Raw genomic sequence first — 18,129 nt, 5'->3', positions numbered from 1 at the left:
TTATATCCTGTAACCTTGGTAAATGCATTTATTATTCTAAAAGTTTTTCACAGATTTTTCTGCATAGGCAATCATGCCTGGGAATAGGAACAGTTTCTTTCTTCCTTGCCAATCCATATGCCTATTATTTCTTTTTCTTGTCTTGTTGCACTGGCTAAGACTTTCAGTATAATGTTAAATAGAAGTGAGGGGAGCAGAAGTCCTTGCCTTTTTCCCCATCTTAGGTATAAAGCATTTGGTTTTCCACTATTAAGTATAATATTATTGGTAGATTCTCTTGTAGATAACTTTTATCAGGTTAAGGAAGTTTCCTTTATTCTAGTTTGCTGAGAGTTATTATCATAAATAAATGTTATATTTTCCCAAATGTTTTTACTTCCTCAGTTGATATGATTTTGTGGATTTTCTTCTTGAGATTGTTAATAAGGTGAATTACACTGTTTCATTTCCAAATATTGAACCAAACTTGCATTCTCAGGATTAATAGCACTTGGCTCTGGTGTATGCTTCTTTTTGCATATTGCTGAATTCAACTTGCTAATTTTTTCTTAAGGATTTTTTGCAGGTATGCTCATGAGAGATATTGATCTGTAGGGTTTTTTGGTAATGTCTTTGTCTGATTTTGCTGTTAGTATACTGTTGACCTAATGAAATAAGTTTGAAAGTATTCCATCTTCCTCTATTTTTCTGAAAGGGACTGTGAGAATTAGTGCAAATTCTTTTTTAAATGGTTCATAGAATTTGCCAACTGCCAGTGAAACCAACTGGACTTGGAGATTTCTTTTTCAGAAGTTTTAAACTACAAATTCAATTTCTTTAATCTTTATGGAACTATAGAGGTTATCTATTTACCTGGGGGTAAGTTTTGGGAATTTGCTATTTTCAAGAATTGTTCCATTTCTTCTGATTTAATTTGTTGAATTTATGTGAGTAGATTTGTTTGTTGTATTCCTTTATTTTCCTTTTAATGTTTGCAGGGTCTGTAGTGATGTCCCTTCTTTTATTCCTAATATTAGTAATTTGAGTCTTTTCTCTTTTTCGTTTGGCAGTCCTGCTAGCGTTTTGTGGATTCTACTGATCTTTTCAAAGAATCAGCTTTTAGTTTCCTTGATTTTCTCTATTATTTGTTGTTTTCAATTTTATTTTTTATCTGCTCTTGTCTTTATAATTTCCTTCCTTCTGATTTGAGTTTAATTTGCTCTTTCTCTAGTGTCTTAAGTTAGAAGCTTAAGTTCTTGATTTGAGACCTTTCTCTTTTTTTAATATGTATATATACATTTAATGTTATAATTTTCCCTCTAAGCACTGCTTTAGCTTCATCCCATAGTTTGTATTTTTACTTTTACTTGCCTCAAAATATTTCTTAATTTCCTTTGAGACTCCCTCTTTGACCTATTAATTATTTAGAAATTAGATTATTAAATTCCAAGTATTTAACAATTTTCCTAGTTAGCTTTGTTATTAATTTCTAGTTTGATTCTAGCATAGCCTCAGAACTTAATTTGTATCATTTCAATTCTTTTCAATTTGTTTTATGATCTAGGATATAGTCCATCTTGTTGAATGTTCCACATGCACTTGAAAAGAATCTGTATTCTGCTGCTGTTGAGTGGCATGTTCTATAAATGTCAGTTAGAGCCAGTTGGGTGATAGCATTCCTCATTTCTTCCATACTCTTACTCATTTTCCATGTATTCATTATAACTATGACTGAAAGAGGAGTGTTAAATTCCAAATATAATTGTGAATTTGTCTCTTTCTCCTTCCATTTCTGTCAGTTTTTGCTTCATGTATCATAGAATTCTGCTATTAGTTACATATACACTTAGTATTTGTATGTATTCTTGGTAAATTGATCCTTTAGCATATATAATATCCCTCTTATCACTGGCAATTTCTTTTGCTCAGTTTGATATTAATATAGCCATTCCAACTTTCTTTTTATTAGTGCTTTCATGGTGCATCTTTTCCCATCCTTTTACTTTTACCTTACCTGTACCATTATTAAATTAGAATTACCTAAGGGGACTAGGGAATAAAAGAATGAAGAAAAGAGGAAAAGATCAGAAAACAGGAATTACAGCATATCTATATTCTCGCTGAGCATTAGAACTTTTCTTTTCCAGGCCTCAAGCCAGGGATAGAAGACTTCTCCTGGAACTCCCTCTGTCTGAGCTATAGTGCTCAATTCCAGGTTTCCAGGCCTGAAACATTGAGTTGAGGTCAGGGTATACCAGAGGGGGAAAAAGTGGTAAATTCACCACCAATTGGATTGTACTTTAAATTCTATGTTGCTCCAGTTTACCTGCTGCTATATACTTTTCAGAATCTTTCAGTAGTTTCCCCATGCATTCTGCCCAGGTTTTATAATTATATTCAGTGGGAGAGAAAGGATGAAATAAGTTTACCTATCTCACTCATAACCATAACTACATCTTTGATCTTTTTTTAAAATGTCAGACCTGAAAGTGGTCTATATAATTTCTGCCCTCATATCATTGGCCAGGACTCAGTTTATGTCCCCCAACCATTTGCAGAATGCCTCCCTTCTGCTGAGAAAAAATGGAGACAGAGAAATGTAGACTTTGTGTGTCTCCAGAAAGAAAAAACAGTATGGTGAATGGGTAGAAATTTTCTGTACCTTTTGGTCACTGAAATATTTCATTCTTTTTTCCACACTTAAAACACCCCACCCAAGGAAGAAAACCAAAGTCCCATCCCATTGCTGAATCCAGCTCAACATTCAGGATCTCCAGGTGGTATTCAGTCTTCCCCTTGGGGCTCCCCTTGGGCTGGTAACCTATGACTAAAAAGACAAGTTCTTTGCTTCCAGCACACCTAATATTCAAAAGGGGAGCAAGGACATGATACAAAAATGTTACCACTTTAAAATGGGAAATAAGAGGAGATACATAGCATTCTCTGGTCCATAGCAATTCTTAAAACCCTACGGATAAAAAACTGTGAAACCATTCCCCACCCCCCTGTGCCCTACATCCTGCAAGAAGGGGAGATTCCTTGATTAGGGCCTGATTCTAAACTCTGGGAGGAGATCCCTTATCCATTTTTCTTCACCTCTTGCCTAACTGCAACTTTGGTCAAGTATATTCTACAACTTCAGCAGATGGGTTTGAACCCACCAGCATACCAATGCTAGAAAGTGAACAGTACATTCTTAATTGGTACCAACTAATCTGAAATAAGACTTTCAAAGGGGAAGGAAACCTTTATTCTGATAAGGCATTTATCTCAACAACTTCGAAGAAGAGGAACAGTGGAGTTGGAAGAAAGTATTCTGAATAAAACGAAACCCTAAAATGAGCCCAGGTCCTTTCATTTTAAGTGTGTGTGAGAGAGAGAGAGTGTGTGTATGTGTGTCTTCAAAAGAAGAAATACATTTGGTCTTAAAAACCTTTCCACACAATTTTGAGCTTATAGTTTTACATCAGCATTGAAAGGATTTGTTGAAAAAAACTTTTTTTTTTTGGCTGTGCTGCCCAGCATGTGGGATCTTAATTCCCCGACCAGGCATGAACCTGTGCCTCCTGCAGGGGAAGCATGGAGTCTTAACCACTGGACTGCCAGGGAAGTCCTGAAACAAACATTTAAGTGTTCATCTTGAAATTCAGGACATAAACATTTCTGCTTGAAAATGATTTTACAGTATAAAGTTCTCCAATGCTTTGGCTCAGCTTCATGGAGAGTATTCATATCTTTTATTCTTTTCTAAATATATGAAACTATTCCAAGTATGAGCATAAAAGAAAACTCATGGATTATCCATTTATTTTCATTTATTGCTCTTCATTTATCTTAATGGGTACTTGGAATAAATGTTTTGTATTTTGTGAATCATGTTTCTTGTATTTCACACCTTTGGTACTGTTTATTATGTGCCACATCATATTAGGACTAAACACTAGTGAATGACTGATTTGGTTTCACAAAATCCATCCCAAATGCAAAAGCAAAGCAATGTGTAGTGCTTATGGAAATGGTACTTTTTATATTGTCTTCTTTTACTTTCTCTATGCAAAAACTAATGATTTAAATTCTTCATTTTTTTCCCATATGAGTACAGTTTTGACTTTACATGCTACAATCAGGCTAAGTCACACATACTCAAGATAAAAAGAGAAACCAGAAGAAGCAGGATCTGTGAATTTTGGAATCCCCTATACACCAACCAATTGCTTTGCTGTTCAGAAGGGAATGTTGATTTGTCTGCTCATACTCCCTTAGCTCGGGAGCTGGGGAATAGTGAGGAAGGGCATTGATAAAGAGGGGAAAAGAGAAAAGCCAATGACATTTTTGCAAGTGGTTAAAGTTTTCCTGGATATATTTTTAAAACTCATGAACAAGTTGCTTATTAATATTCATCAGCTGACCATTATTATCATTATCTGAATCAACTTATTAATGTACTCAACAGTCAAAATGGAGCTGTTTGTATTAATGGAAAATAAAACTAAATTCAAATATCTATATAATTATGTAGAAAAAATATTATGGCCTGAGAAAAGTATTCCTATAATCAAGGTTTAGTCCCATGGTGGAAATAGTATGATTTTACCCTCTATCGATATAGAAAAAAGTCACATCTTGAATAGAAGATAATATCTTATATTTGCACAGCACTTAATACATTTTCTAGTACTTTCACATATCCTCAAAATAATCTTGTGAGGTCACAAAGAAGACTCTTGTGGCACACATTTTAGAATATGGAAATCTAAGGCTCAGAGAAGCTGAGCGTCATGCCCAGTCACAGGGGGTCCAAAGTGGTTTCTGAGTTCTACTCGGTGCTCTTTCCCCACACCTTGCTACTGTCAACATTACTCTTCTACCATAATTGTCAGGCTTTATTTCTGAAAAATCCTATGATAAATGTGGAAATAAGTTATTTCCACTTAATAAATTCTATGTTGCTATTTGAATTCTCTCTTTTAGATAGATTTGGATTTGTTTTCAAATCAAATATGCTCAAAAATATCATTTATGCTTCAAGTTTATTTAAAAATTAACATGTGTAGACTATTTTCAGTAACTGAAACTCTATCTCATTCTCCAGCCCATTTACTTGATATAGGTGTGGTGTTGGACCAGCCACCTAACTCCTTTAAGCCTCGGTTTTCTCACCTGTAAACTGGTAATACTAATGCCTCTCAAAGAACGGCCATGGGGTTTACACATGACACATAATTAGACACTCAGCTCAGTGTGTGGTAGAAAGTGGTACAACCAGGATTTGACCCAAGTTTTTCTTGCTCTAAACCACATGCTGAACCTCCACACTATAGCAGGTTTGTGGGGACATATTGAGAAATAGGAATAGAAGAGTAAATTGGAGTCCGATTGGGGAGAATATAGCATATTAAGATAAAATATTTGGGCTATAAACCATAGGCAGTTGGAGCCATTGGAGATTTTTAAGCAGAAAAAAAAAGTTAAAATCAGAGGTCTAGGAAAATTATTTTGGAGACATGCATGGATAGGATGGATTGAAGTGATAGTGTATGAAATTTGATTCATTGGAAAGACACTTTTTCACTTTTCTTAATGACTGATAATACAATCAAATGAATACAAATTTTTCATAGCATGATAATATTCTCCTAATTTTGTAAGAAGTCAAATTAATTCATAATCTCCCTTAATTGTCAATTCTTACCTTTAGTAATTGGTCTCTGACTACTCCCTATAACAAAAGAAAGCTAAGGAGAGAATGAACAACCAACCAACCGAAGTGATATCTCACAAAAGGAAAATCAAACACAATTTTGGAGCTAGCCTTGATTTAAAAAACCAATTTCCATAAGGAATGTAAAAATACAATATAAAACTGGAACATTGATACCTACAGATAACTTCTGTTTTAATAACATTTAAAAATAGGTTTATAATAGCATTGGAAGATTTAGCTCTCTCTAATCTAGAAGTTTTCACCACTTAAGTATGCAGGTTATTTTTTAATATTTAGAATGTTTAAAATTATTATAGTGAAGGTAATTTTAGTATCTGATTAAAGAAAATAAATTATTGTAAAAAGTTACTATGAATTTGTTAATGCTTTTAAATAAATTATATCATTTACAATAGCATCAACATATATCTTTTAAATAGCAGTGTATGTATGTAAAGGCATATCATTTAATCAATCTACATACAATGCCCAATATTTTTATAAATTCAAGGACACGTTATAAATTCAGAGTCACCCAAGAGATTGAAAATCTCCAAACTGTCTTATAAAATAATATTATCTTAAAAAATATCAAGAGTACCCATCGTTGCAAACTGTGAAAAGAATAAAAAAACAAAATTCTCTTTTCAATACAATGAAACTGCTAATACTAGTAAGTAATACGCTTTTCATAGTTCTTTCCAAATAGCAATATTCTTCACCTACTCTTCTGCTCTCATACCATCTTCTATCAATATTTGTTCTAGGGACTAATTTAAAATCTGAGGGTCATTCATTTTATTTGTTCTCAACATTTTCTGTGAGCTTACTATGTGCCCAGCAGAAATAATGAGCTAACCAGTCCTAGTCCTTGCCTCACAGAGATAACATTCCAAAAAAGACAGACAATATTCCAAGTATAATACAAATAAACATTTCTGATAGTGCCATGAGGGAAAAGCACAAAGTGCTAGGAGCATAGAGGGCAGGAGAACATGACAGAATTTCAGATTGGGAGTTGGTTGGAGAAGAATTCCCCTAGTAAGTGACTTTTGAGCTAAAATTTGAAGGATGAGTAGATGGTACTAGTAAAAATAAAATAAAATACTAGTGTGGGGAAAAGCATTATACCACTGAAAAATTAAAAGTAGGTCAGTATATCTGGCTTCAGTAGTAGGGTGGGTCCACAGACAAGAACCAGATAATATAGGATTCTGTAAGGCACATCAAGATATTTGGTCTTTATCTTAAAAGCAATGGGAACACCTTCTGGTTCTTTTGTTTACCAGCTATGGGATCAAGACAATTCATTTACCCTCTCTGTGCCTTAGTTTACTCTTATATTAAATAAAAATAATAATAGTAACTACCTTGTATGGATATAGTGATGATTAAATGAGATGGTATGGGTCTAGCCTTTGGCACAGTGCCAGACACATAGTAAACACCATTTAATGTTAGCTATTTTATAACAGCGTTATGCTTTTTCTCACTCTTTTGCTTTTGAGCTAGTTTGTATAGCTTTTTCCAAGTATACCAGTGAGATCTTTTTCTTCCATTCCACTGTCACCCTATTGGATAGTCAGGGACCCATCTTCATGTTATTTGATTTATGAAAGTCCAAGAACCTCATGTATATGGGGATGGAGGAAGGAAGGGAGAGGAATGAACTTGAGCTCTACAGGAACCAAGCAAAGTCTTGAAACAGAGATGAGTGTCAAGCCCAGTCAATAGGGGACTTACTTCCTACCATGGAGAGAAAACCCTCATCCTATGCCAGTAGCACCAACAATAAACATCGCTCTTGGTGACGGGAAGGTGAAGTTCTCCTACAGGTAGAGGCTGGGCTGACTCTGGACATGGACTTCTGCTCTTCCCATGCTATCTTCATGCCTAGTTCCCCGTCTCTCAGGCACACCAATGTTTCTCTCTCACTTTATGTCCTCTCTCATCCCTCATCCCTCCCCCAGACTAGAAAGTCTTTCACAAGTGTCAGGAGGCATATTAATCAGAATGATTAATGCTGGTCAATGGAACAACAAGTGCAAAAATCTCAGTGGCTTAACACAAGGCTTATTTCTCATTCACAGTGCAGTTCAATGTGGGTCATGTGGCCCTCTTGGCCAACTACTTTTCAAGTTTGAGGATCCAGGCTGCTTTCATCTTGTGGCTACACAATTTGGAGCATGTGACTTCCAAGGCCACCAAAGAATAGGAAAAGAAGACTAGCAGTTGATGCAGGGTATTTTTAAAGATCAAGTCTGAAAATAGTGTACATCATATTGACCAATATTCTATTTTACAAAACTTAGCCATATGGTCCCAAATCTACCTACAAAGGAGGCTAGAACATGTAACCTTTCTGGGTGGTGAAAAAAAGACAGTATAAAGAACATGAAACATTGTCTTTGCCAGTGGGTGAGGGAGTCTTACTCTTTCTCAGGATGTTTTGTATGTGCCATGAGTGCCCTTATGTCCAGCGAAGCAGACTGGTAGAATCACAGAACATTCAAACCTATGCTTACTCTTACCATTCCTGGCTAATGAAAAATGTTTTCTCATCATTTTAAAAGAGGGGAAATGAAGATTCAGGGAGCAACGTGGGGTCAGTAACAGACACGTCTGAGGAACCTCAAGTCCTAAGAAGAAAATGAACTCAAGGCTTCCCCACGAATGGCTGTTATCATTTTTAGAGATCTTATTATATTCAAATCTTGATATTAACTGGATATTTGCATTTACTTCATCCACCATCTGTGGTGCACCAACTCTCTCTAAAACCCCTATCATCAACCACAGTTTTACAAAGACAAAACATACATAGACCCTGCTCTCAAAGAATTTATGGTCTAATGGAAGGAACAACATTTAAACAACTAAATGTAAGAAATTTTGATTATTTTATCATTATTTAACTTAGATATTTATTTATGAGTTGTAATCAGCCAGAAGTTTGGGGAGTAGTTCTCATGTCCTAGGCCCCAAATTACTGTATAGTCTTCAGGGAATTTGGTAACAGCTGAATGATAAGGAAATATTTTATTTAATTCATGTAATTAAATGAATTACATTTAAAATAAAAAATTTTTAAAAGCCATTTTTAACTGATACCTAAGATGGAAAGTTTAATTCCATATGACTAGGAGACACAGACGAAGCCCTAGAGAACCCATTAGACAACCACAAGAGGGGTCTGAGGGCCCAGAGATGAACAGCAGTTGAGAATTAATCTGTGGAGCTCAGCTTTTCTTCCTTTAAGAAAAGGGATGTTGATCATTGTCAACTCATTGCTAAAATGGCAATTTTTATTATAACTTAAATCCTGCTAAATAAAGTTAACTTTGAGTTCCACCAACCAATAGAATCATACAACTGGAACCAAAGAAACTAAAATGCAAATGTGTATGGTTGCTTTTGCTCTTCAAAGTGTCTGTGTTCCAGAAGCATCAGCAGCACCTGGGAGCTTGTTAGAAATATATAATCTTGGGCCCTGCCCAAGACTTACTGAATTAGAATTGCATTTTAACAAGCCCCCAGCTGATTTGTATGCACAGTAAACTTAGAGAAACACTGATACAAAAAAATTCATCCCTACATAAATTTGGAATAATACTTCCAAGGATCTACAGAGATTTATAATCCCCAAACATGTATACTTTGCTTCAATCTAGCATTTTGCTTTTGGTGTTTCCCATCTATTATGAAACAGATGAAAATTCCCTACACAAATAAGCAATATGATTCAATTAAAATTGTCTAAATTTTAGCATTTCTAAAAACAGATGGCAAAATATTTCAATCCATGCAAATGGGTTCAAACAAAAACAAGAAGATAAACATTAATGAAAATGCGGGAGAGCACTTCTAGGTAGACACAAAGGTTTATGACCTCAAATATTGTGTATATGTCATTAAGTGTAATTTTTTCTTTTTGGTGGTCTTCTTTCATTACTAAGGACACAGAATTTCCCACAAATGCACAAATTAATAAATCTTAAGTATTCTAAATTTCATAGGAATTTGTAAGTGATGGCTGAAACAGACAAAAGTTGATTTTCAAAAATCAACGTCTTGAAGCAGCTCTCCTTATTGCAGCCAAGTACTCAGACAGGAGGATGAAAAGGAGAACGGAAGAGAAATTTTTCCAAGATTTCTATTCCTGGGAGAGGAGAATGAAAGGAGTAGGGAATGGACAGAAGTGTTGGAGGCCACTGACCATCAATTTCCAATCCTTTTCATCATAACTCAAAACAGCATATTATTGTATAAACTGGATATTTATATATCCAATATATAGCAGATATTTCTATGGAGGCTTTTTACAACTTGCTTCTACCACCACATTACCAACTGAGCTACTCTTGCTAATGTGATGCATTTTTTTTTAATTAGGGCAATTTGTTTTGTAGGATGAGCGATACCTTTCTGAAGATCCCATTCCTGCTGTTTCTGAGCCTCTTCGCCTTGAGAACCCTTCTGCACCAGTGAGTCTAAAGCTAGTCTTGCTTTGAACAGAAGCAGAGTGCTGCATTTCAATACTACAGACTACTTCAAAATCATGTTTTCATTTCCCAGAAAGAGTATTTTAAAATGCACTACACTTCAGTGGCTGCATCCTGCCTGAGCCCAGCACCATGGAGCCCTGAACAAGCTCTGGAAAGGACTCACTTTCCTCCTTCTGCTGAAAGATAAAGGTGGGTCAAGGGGTGAGCCCCAGGGCTCTCTTGGAGCCACACCCAATATGTCGTGCCTGGTTCTTTTCCATGTCCATGCCCTGGTTCAGCGGTAACTGCAGGAAAAGGCTAACCCCCGTCCCAATATTCACAGCCAATGAGAGCAGAGCCAGGGGACAGTTCATCTAAGAACCCTCTCTGCACAACTTCTGAAAGAAACCCCAAAATCTTACCCCCTTCCCTCACCCCCTACACCTCTTCCCCATAGGGGAAAACCTTAAAATTTCTACCTCAGAGATTTGGCTCCACAAGGAATTAAGCAAACACTTTTAAATAATAACAGAAGAGTGAAATATAACACTTCCATTCTGAAGAGTCTATAGTGCTTTCATATCTGCTTTTTCAATTACCCATGGAGATGTTTTAATTTAACATTTGGTGGCAGGAAATCCTCAAAGAAGAAAGTGGTAAGTAGACAGATCTACATTTTAAAATTGAAGAAGTGGTGACTTCAGATTCCCCAGGGTGTTATGCTTGTTCTGTGGCATTTTATTTTAGATTCGTGCTTCTCTATTACTTTAGGAAGAGAGAAATTTACAAAGTACACCGTAGGCAAGGATTAATCAATTTTCACAAAAGGATTTTTCACGGGTTTCTTTAAGTTTCTTTACTACATATTAATCTTGTTTTAGTTTAGAAAATTATTGAGTATAAAGTGGACAGAGTTTAATCGCCCATCACTAGCAACACCTAAACTAAATCAAATTTAACAAAGATTATCGAGAGGTATTTTTTACTTTCAGGTATTAGGCTAATAAACAACGATTAAGCAGCTATCATGCCAGTGTTAAACGCAAGATAAACCAAATCTAGTAAGATACACGTTCTGCCTTTGAAGCTCCCACAGGGCCACAAAGATGTCCAGCACTGCAGCCCACTAGGTGTAGGTTCTCAGGGCAGAGCTTCTGTTCACAACCTCACCCGTATTGTATCTGCTCCAGGTGGTTTTGAAGGAGCAGCCAAACACAACGACTCCCTTTCCTGCACCCTCTTCTTCAGCCCTCAGGCCTCCCCATCGAAACTACAAGTAACCAGTTGGGACGCTAGGAAAATGCCCAGAAGTCCTCTGGGAGAGGAAATTAATCATTGTAGTACCAGTTCTCTTGACTCCAGTTGTCTACCATCTGTTCACTTTATTAGGAAGTTTAAAAAGGAGAGAAGATAATAAAACTCCCAGATGTATTCACTGGCATCTATTGTAAGAAATCTGAGTGTGGGTGTTAGTACTAAGCACATAACTGGAAAGTTAGAAAGTTAGATTCTCAGTTTGGGGTTGTTTTCCTTTCATCTGTTCATGACAGCACACCCTGTCCTAACATGTGCAATTGAGAACCCACTTTGAAGACCACAAGGCACTGAAAAAAACATTCTTAAAGTGGGGAAATCTACAGTGTTCAAAATGGTAAAACCAGGCACCCAAAACACCTATTCGTTTTACCAAATAAATAAATAAATAAATAACCATTTTAAGCTTTAAAATGAGTGAGATGTAATATTTGTTGAACATTTATTATGTGCCAGACATTGGGTTAAGTACTTTACATACCCTTTAGTTTTCACAAGAACCCTCTGAGGTAGGTACTATTATTATCTCTGTTTTACACAAATGAAAAAACTCAAGAATGGAAAGGTTAACTAACTCACCCAAGTACACAGTTAGAGATTGATTTGTGGAGCTAGAATTTTTTTTAGCTCAACCACTAAGCCATACTGCCATATCATGAAAGAATATTTCTATGAAACCTCAGAAAATTTGAGATTTGAAATCACCCACAGAAAAGATTGTGAAGGCTACTCTCATATAATATCTGATCAAATGAGAAAAGCAGACAACCATCCCTAACACTTACTCAGCATTTGCCATATTCTAGGCACTATGGCAAGCACTTCATGTGCATTTTCTCATTTAATTCTCACAATCCTATTAAGAAGGTTGCTATTATTATTCCGACACCCATTTAACCAGTGATGAAATGGAGGTATGAAAGAAGATCACACTGTGACCCAAGACCACAGGATAGATTTGAACTCAACTCTGAGTCCAGAGCTAGAGGTTTCACTTTGGAATTAATATTTTAAACAAAATCATGCATGAGTAGGGTGGGGTTGAGCTTGAGGATATCTCAAACACTTAGGAGTTTACAGTGTAAAGTACTTATCTTTTCTTGTTTTAAAACTACTGATACTTCTGTGGTGATTGTGCAGATTTTTCATGAGAAGATTAATAAACTAAGAACTTTAAAAAAAAAAGAAATACTGACACAGGCAATATAATCCATCCATTTCTCTTTCCCTTAACATTCTAATCACCAGATTATTGCCTTTGGAGAAGGCTCCTGTATCTAATAAATATTTGAAGACACATCTTTAAAACAAGGAAGTTACCTAACCCAAAGCGCTAACTCTAACAAGAATTCACCACCTATTTGCAGTCCTGACTTGCGTGTCTGGTTACACCATAGATTCAGGGGCACTGGAGCATATCAGAGGCATTTATGAACTTAAGGTGCTCCAGGAACTTAAGATACAAAGCAAGGCAGTCTAAGAAGAATGTCACATTTTTGATAGGCAATGTCCTTTCTTTATGTGAGTTTAATTAAGACAACACAATCCTTACTTTTAAAATAAAAATATATAAAGATGAGAAAATTCTCACGGAAGCATCAAAATATTGAGTGGGTAGAACAGACTCTTATTTCCCGTGAGTGGCTAGAACAGTCTCTCATGTGAGTATCTAAACACCTATTTAGATCATTCAAATGCCATACACGTCAAAACACTCCAACTTAACACTTCCTTTGAAGTCACGACAATCAGTTTTTTATTAGTGTCATTATTTAGCATTTCTATAGCACTTCACTTTTGACAGGTGCTTTATAATTATTTCTACTCTTGGTTAACTCCTACTCATTCATTAGCATGCAGTTACTTTCTCAATAAAATATATACATTCCTTGACAAAACTGAATCTAACCAAAACCAAGAGGTTCTTATATCAGAATTTCAGACAAACATGTATCCACAGGACAAATGAGGCAGACAGACAGATGATAGATGGATAGATGGATGATAGGTAGATAGGTAGATAGATAGATAGATAGATAGATAGATAGATAGATAGATACAGTGACATATAAGAAAATAATTCCAAGGATCAGTAACATTCTTGTATTCTTGTCTTGGTTCAACTGCAGCTTGGGATTATCAGTCATGTCCCTATGTTGCCAATGACAGCATGAATAAAAGAGAGACCAGTGGTCACATATGAACTAAAATTGTTGAAAGAGTAAGTGAATACGGCAGAGACTGCTAATTATTAGCCAGTGTCCAGTCTCTCTTTCTTTATGTAATAGAATCTCCAGCCACTCATCTAGACAGTACATTTCCCAGCCTCCCTTACAGCTAGAAGTAGCAACATAACTAAGTTCAGGCCAATGAGATGTGAGAAGAATATGTGCAGCTTCTGAGTCATCTCCTTAATCATAAAGCTGCTTGCCATGGACCACAATGAGGCTGGGTAACATCTGTCACCATACATAATCACAAACTTTTTTCTTGTCATGAGAACTTTTTAGATCAAATCTCTTAGCAACTATCAAATATGCAAAGCAGTATTATTAACTATAGTCATCATGCTGTACATTGCATCCCCATGACTTACTTATTTTGTAACTGGAAGTTTGTACCTTTTGACTGTCTTCACTCATTTCTCCCACTCCCCACACCCTGCCTCTGCTAACTACCAATCTGTTCTCTGTATCTATTAGCTCAGTTTTTTCTTTTGATTCCACACATAAGTAAGATCATGTGGTATTTGTCCTTTTCTGTCTGACTTAATTCACTTAGCTTAATATCCTCAAAGTTTACCCACATAGTTGCAAATGGTAAGATTTCATTCCTTTTTATGGCTGAATAATATTCCACTGTATACATATTCCATATTTTCTTTATCCATTCATTCATTAGTGGACACTTAGGTTGTTTCCATATCTTGGCTACTGTAAGCAATGCTGCAATGAACATGGGGTTGCACAAATCTTTTCAAGTTAGTGTTTTCATTCCTTCAGGTAAATACTCAAAAGTGGAAATTCTGGATCATATGGTAGTTCTATTGTTAATTTTCTGAGGAACCTCTATGCTCTTTTCCATAGTGCTGCACCAATTTACATTCCCACCAATGGTGTACAAGGGATCCCTTTTCTCCAAATTCTTGCCAACACTTCTTATCTCTTGTCTTGTTGACAATAGCTATGCTAACAGGTATGAGGCAATATCTCATTGTGGTTTTGACTTGTATTTCCCTGATTATTAGTGATGTTGAGATCTTTGCATGTATCTGTTGGCCATCTGTATGTCTTCTTTGGGAAAATGTCTATTCAGATATTCTGCCCATTTTTTAATTGAATTGTTTGGGATTTTTGTTATTGAGTTGTGTGAGTTCTTTATATATTTTGGATATTAACCCCTTATCAGATATATGATTTGAAAATATTTTCTTCCATTCAGTAGGTTGTCTTTTCATTTTGTTGATAGTTTCCTTTACTGTGGCAAAACTTTTTAGTTTGGTATAGTCCCACTTGTTTATTTTTGCTTTTGTTGCCTTTGCTTTTGGAGTCAGATTCAAAAAAATCATCACCAAGATGAATATCAAGGAGCTTACCACCTATGTTTTCTTCTAGGAGATTTATGGTTTCATTTCCTACATCAATTCTTTAATCTATTTTGAGTTAATTTTTGTGTATGGTGTAAAGATAGGGGTCCAGTTTCATTCTTTTGCATGTGGCTGTCCAGTTTTCCCAATACCATTTATTGAAGAGACTGTCCTTTCCCAATTGTACATTCTTGACTCCTTTGCTGTAAATTAGTTGACCATATATATACATAGGTTTATTTGGAAGCTCTCTGTTCTGTCCCTTTGATTTATGTGTCTGTCTTTACGCCAATACCATACTGTTTTTTTACCATAGCTTCGTAATATAGTTCAACATTAACAATATCAGGCAATGATGCCTCCAGCTTTATTCTTATTTTTCAAGATTGCTTTGGCTATTTGGGAACTTTGGTGGTTCCACACAAACTTTAGGATTGTCTATCCTATCTCTGTGACAATGCCATGGGCATGGGTATTTTCACGCTGAATCACGCTGAATCTGTAGATTGCTTTGGGTAATATGGACATTGTAGCAAAATTAATTTTTCCAATCCATGAGCACAATATCTTTCCATTTGTTTGTGTGTTCTTCAATTTTTAAACTAACATCTCATAATTTTCAGTATATATTTAAACTACCACAAATTCTAAATAAATTTCAAACAATTTCAAATAAGTTAACAATTCTTACTGAAGCTGAGAAACTCAAATAGCATACAACTGATTCATCAATACAAAAGATTTCTTATTGTGCTAATGGTGGACCTGAGACTGTAAGTTCTCAGAAGGCAGGGATATGCCTTATTCATTTTTTTTTTATTTCGTAAAATAAACAAGCAGGAATCATTTTATTTCTACTGTCAAAGAATTATCATGAATTATTCAAGATTTAATTGCATCAGGATAAATTAAGCTTTCACTCTGGTTTCAATACAACAGATCTTTGCCAAGCTAAATGAGCTTACTGACTGCTGAACCTTTTAAATTAACTGAGTTTAATTTTCACATGACCAATTGTTTTTATGGCTTATATAATCATTGACCATTTTTTCAAAAGCATTTAAAATGACTGAAAAACAAAGGTTTCCAAAGTCTATGAAATAAGTAAAATCTTATCAATTAGAATTAGAACATTTACCTTCCTCAAGGAAAAAAATGTTACTGGCTTGAACATTTTTATCTACTCTGAGTTGAGAAAATGAATTCCCTTGGAATTTTTGTCTCAATTTTACTAGCAAATATTGAACTACTTAGAAGCTACTCACCAGTCTTAAACCTTCAACTCACATCCCACATTTTAATCATCCCAAGCTGAAGGCTTACTGTCTTGACGCTGGGTAGCAGCGCTTCCTCACGGCTACCAAGTAAGAAGCTCACCAGCTCATTAGCAGCCCTCTGACCTTGACCAAGCAGCTGACAAAGCAATCCCATCCCACCTGCGCGTTCATTCTTATTTGCAACAATAAGACAAGACCTGGATGGAAAGATGATGGAAAACTCAACTGGAAATTGTCTAAGAGTTACACTCTTCCTTGGGCAGAGAACCAGGGAGCTTAGATCTCTGAAACAGAAGCACACAGATCCGCCAGATCCTCTACACAGTCCTTGCTTACTGTGTTTTTAATTTAGATAAAAAAGAGAGTTATGATTATACAGAAAACATCAACATCTGCAGAATTACAAATTAAGCAAATGCCATGGGAAACACATGTGTTTCAGTCCCTTTCTGGAGCTCTTTTACCATCTGCTCTCTTGGAAGGAACTCAGGAGCTGTAGTACTTGAGGAGATTCTCATCTGTAGGTTTGAGGATTTCCTTATCTGCCATATTCACTACCCACCTGGGAGCAAGACCAAAGAAAATCTGCCTTGGATCTTTTCAAGTACTGAGCATTTTGAAGAGTTCGTCTTTTGTGATATCAGGTAAAATATAACCGTACTTCTTGGCGAGCTCCAGTCTTGCTTCAGGAAATTCAGCAGGATCCGCCAAGTAACCGCAATTCCTTGCATCAGTGTAGTAGGGTACCAGTGTCTTGGAGGTGAGCATTCGCTTGGGAATGGGTTGTCCATGGAGAAAGAATGCAATAGGTTTGCACAGAATTTCCAGGCTTCGCGGGTCGAAGAAGGCCGTCATGATGACACCCCTATTCTTCTCGATTGCAGCGATGGCCAGCTCTGAAGCCAGCTATACTTCAATATTAACTTTCGCCTTAAAGGTGTCAGCACCCTCCTCTACCAGCTGGACACCATAATCCCTTTTAGATGGCTGGAAGGTCACGCCTCTCCCATTGACAAGTTGGGTTAAGTCAATAGGTTATGTAGGATAAACTCGACCCAAATCAAAAAGATACTGCAGCCTGTTGAGAGTCAAAGGCTGATACTGTTGTCTGAAGCTATGTCCTTCATTAAACCCATATTTTGGGATTCGAAGGTAAAATGGAGTCTGGCCTCTCTCAAAGCCCAGCCGGGGCCGGGTTCTTCTCTGTCGTTCTCCCTTGTGGCCCCTGCCACATTTTCTACCTCTTCTCTGACCTCTTGGTCATCTTTCCGGTTTCCTGGAGCCCAGGTTTGGCCTCAGGTTAGCCAGGCTCACACAGGGCAGGGCCCGCAGCAGGTCCAGGGCCTGGGGCCCCCTTGCCCCGCACTGGGCCAGCCATGACCCACGCACCCAACAAGCCACAAGGGTGCTGGGCCGCCACAGCCTGCCTTATTCATTTTTTATCCTCTTCCTTCTTTGTACCTTAACTCTAATATGTAGATAAGCACCAATATCTTGGAACCATCTAAGGATTAAAAACAAATGCCTACTACAGAATTTATTGCTATTATCTTTATCCCAATGACCCTCATGTTCTGCCATTTGCTGGTTCTGAGAAATGCAACCATATTTTTATTAGACTTATTGTAGAGCCTGTGAAAATTTAGACCTGCAGACATTAACTTTTTTGGATGTAGAATTTATTCAGCATCTCGTCTATGCCTGTTTCTGTGTTAATTACTTCCATACAACATTACCCATTTAAAGCAGACATCATCATCTCCACTTAAAAGACGAAAAAACTAA

General features: G+C 36.4%; 1 pseudogene; it reads right to left on the bottom strand.

Moving 5' to 3' along the window:
- Nucleotides 1–16,773: 16,773 nt before the first annotated feature.
- LOC118890840 lies at nucleotides 16,774–17,722 on the bottom strand (annotated as a pseudogene).
- Between the last annotated feature and the right edge of the window lie 407 nt (nucleotides 17,723–18,129).

This window comes from Balaenoptera musculus, chromosome 2 (assembly GCF_009873245.2).
Source record: "Balaenoptera musculus isolate JJ_BM4_2016_0621 chromosome 2, mBalMus1.pri.v3, whole genome shotgun sequence".
NCBI lineage: Eukaryota > Metazoa > Chordata > Mammalia > Artiodactyla > Balaenopteridae > Balaenoptera > Balaenoptera musculus.
This window is presented reverse-complemented; position numbering and strand designations above follow the sequence as displayed.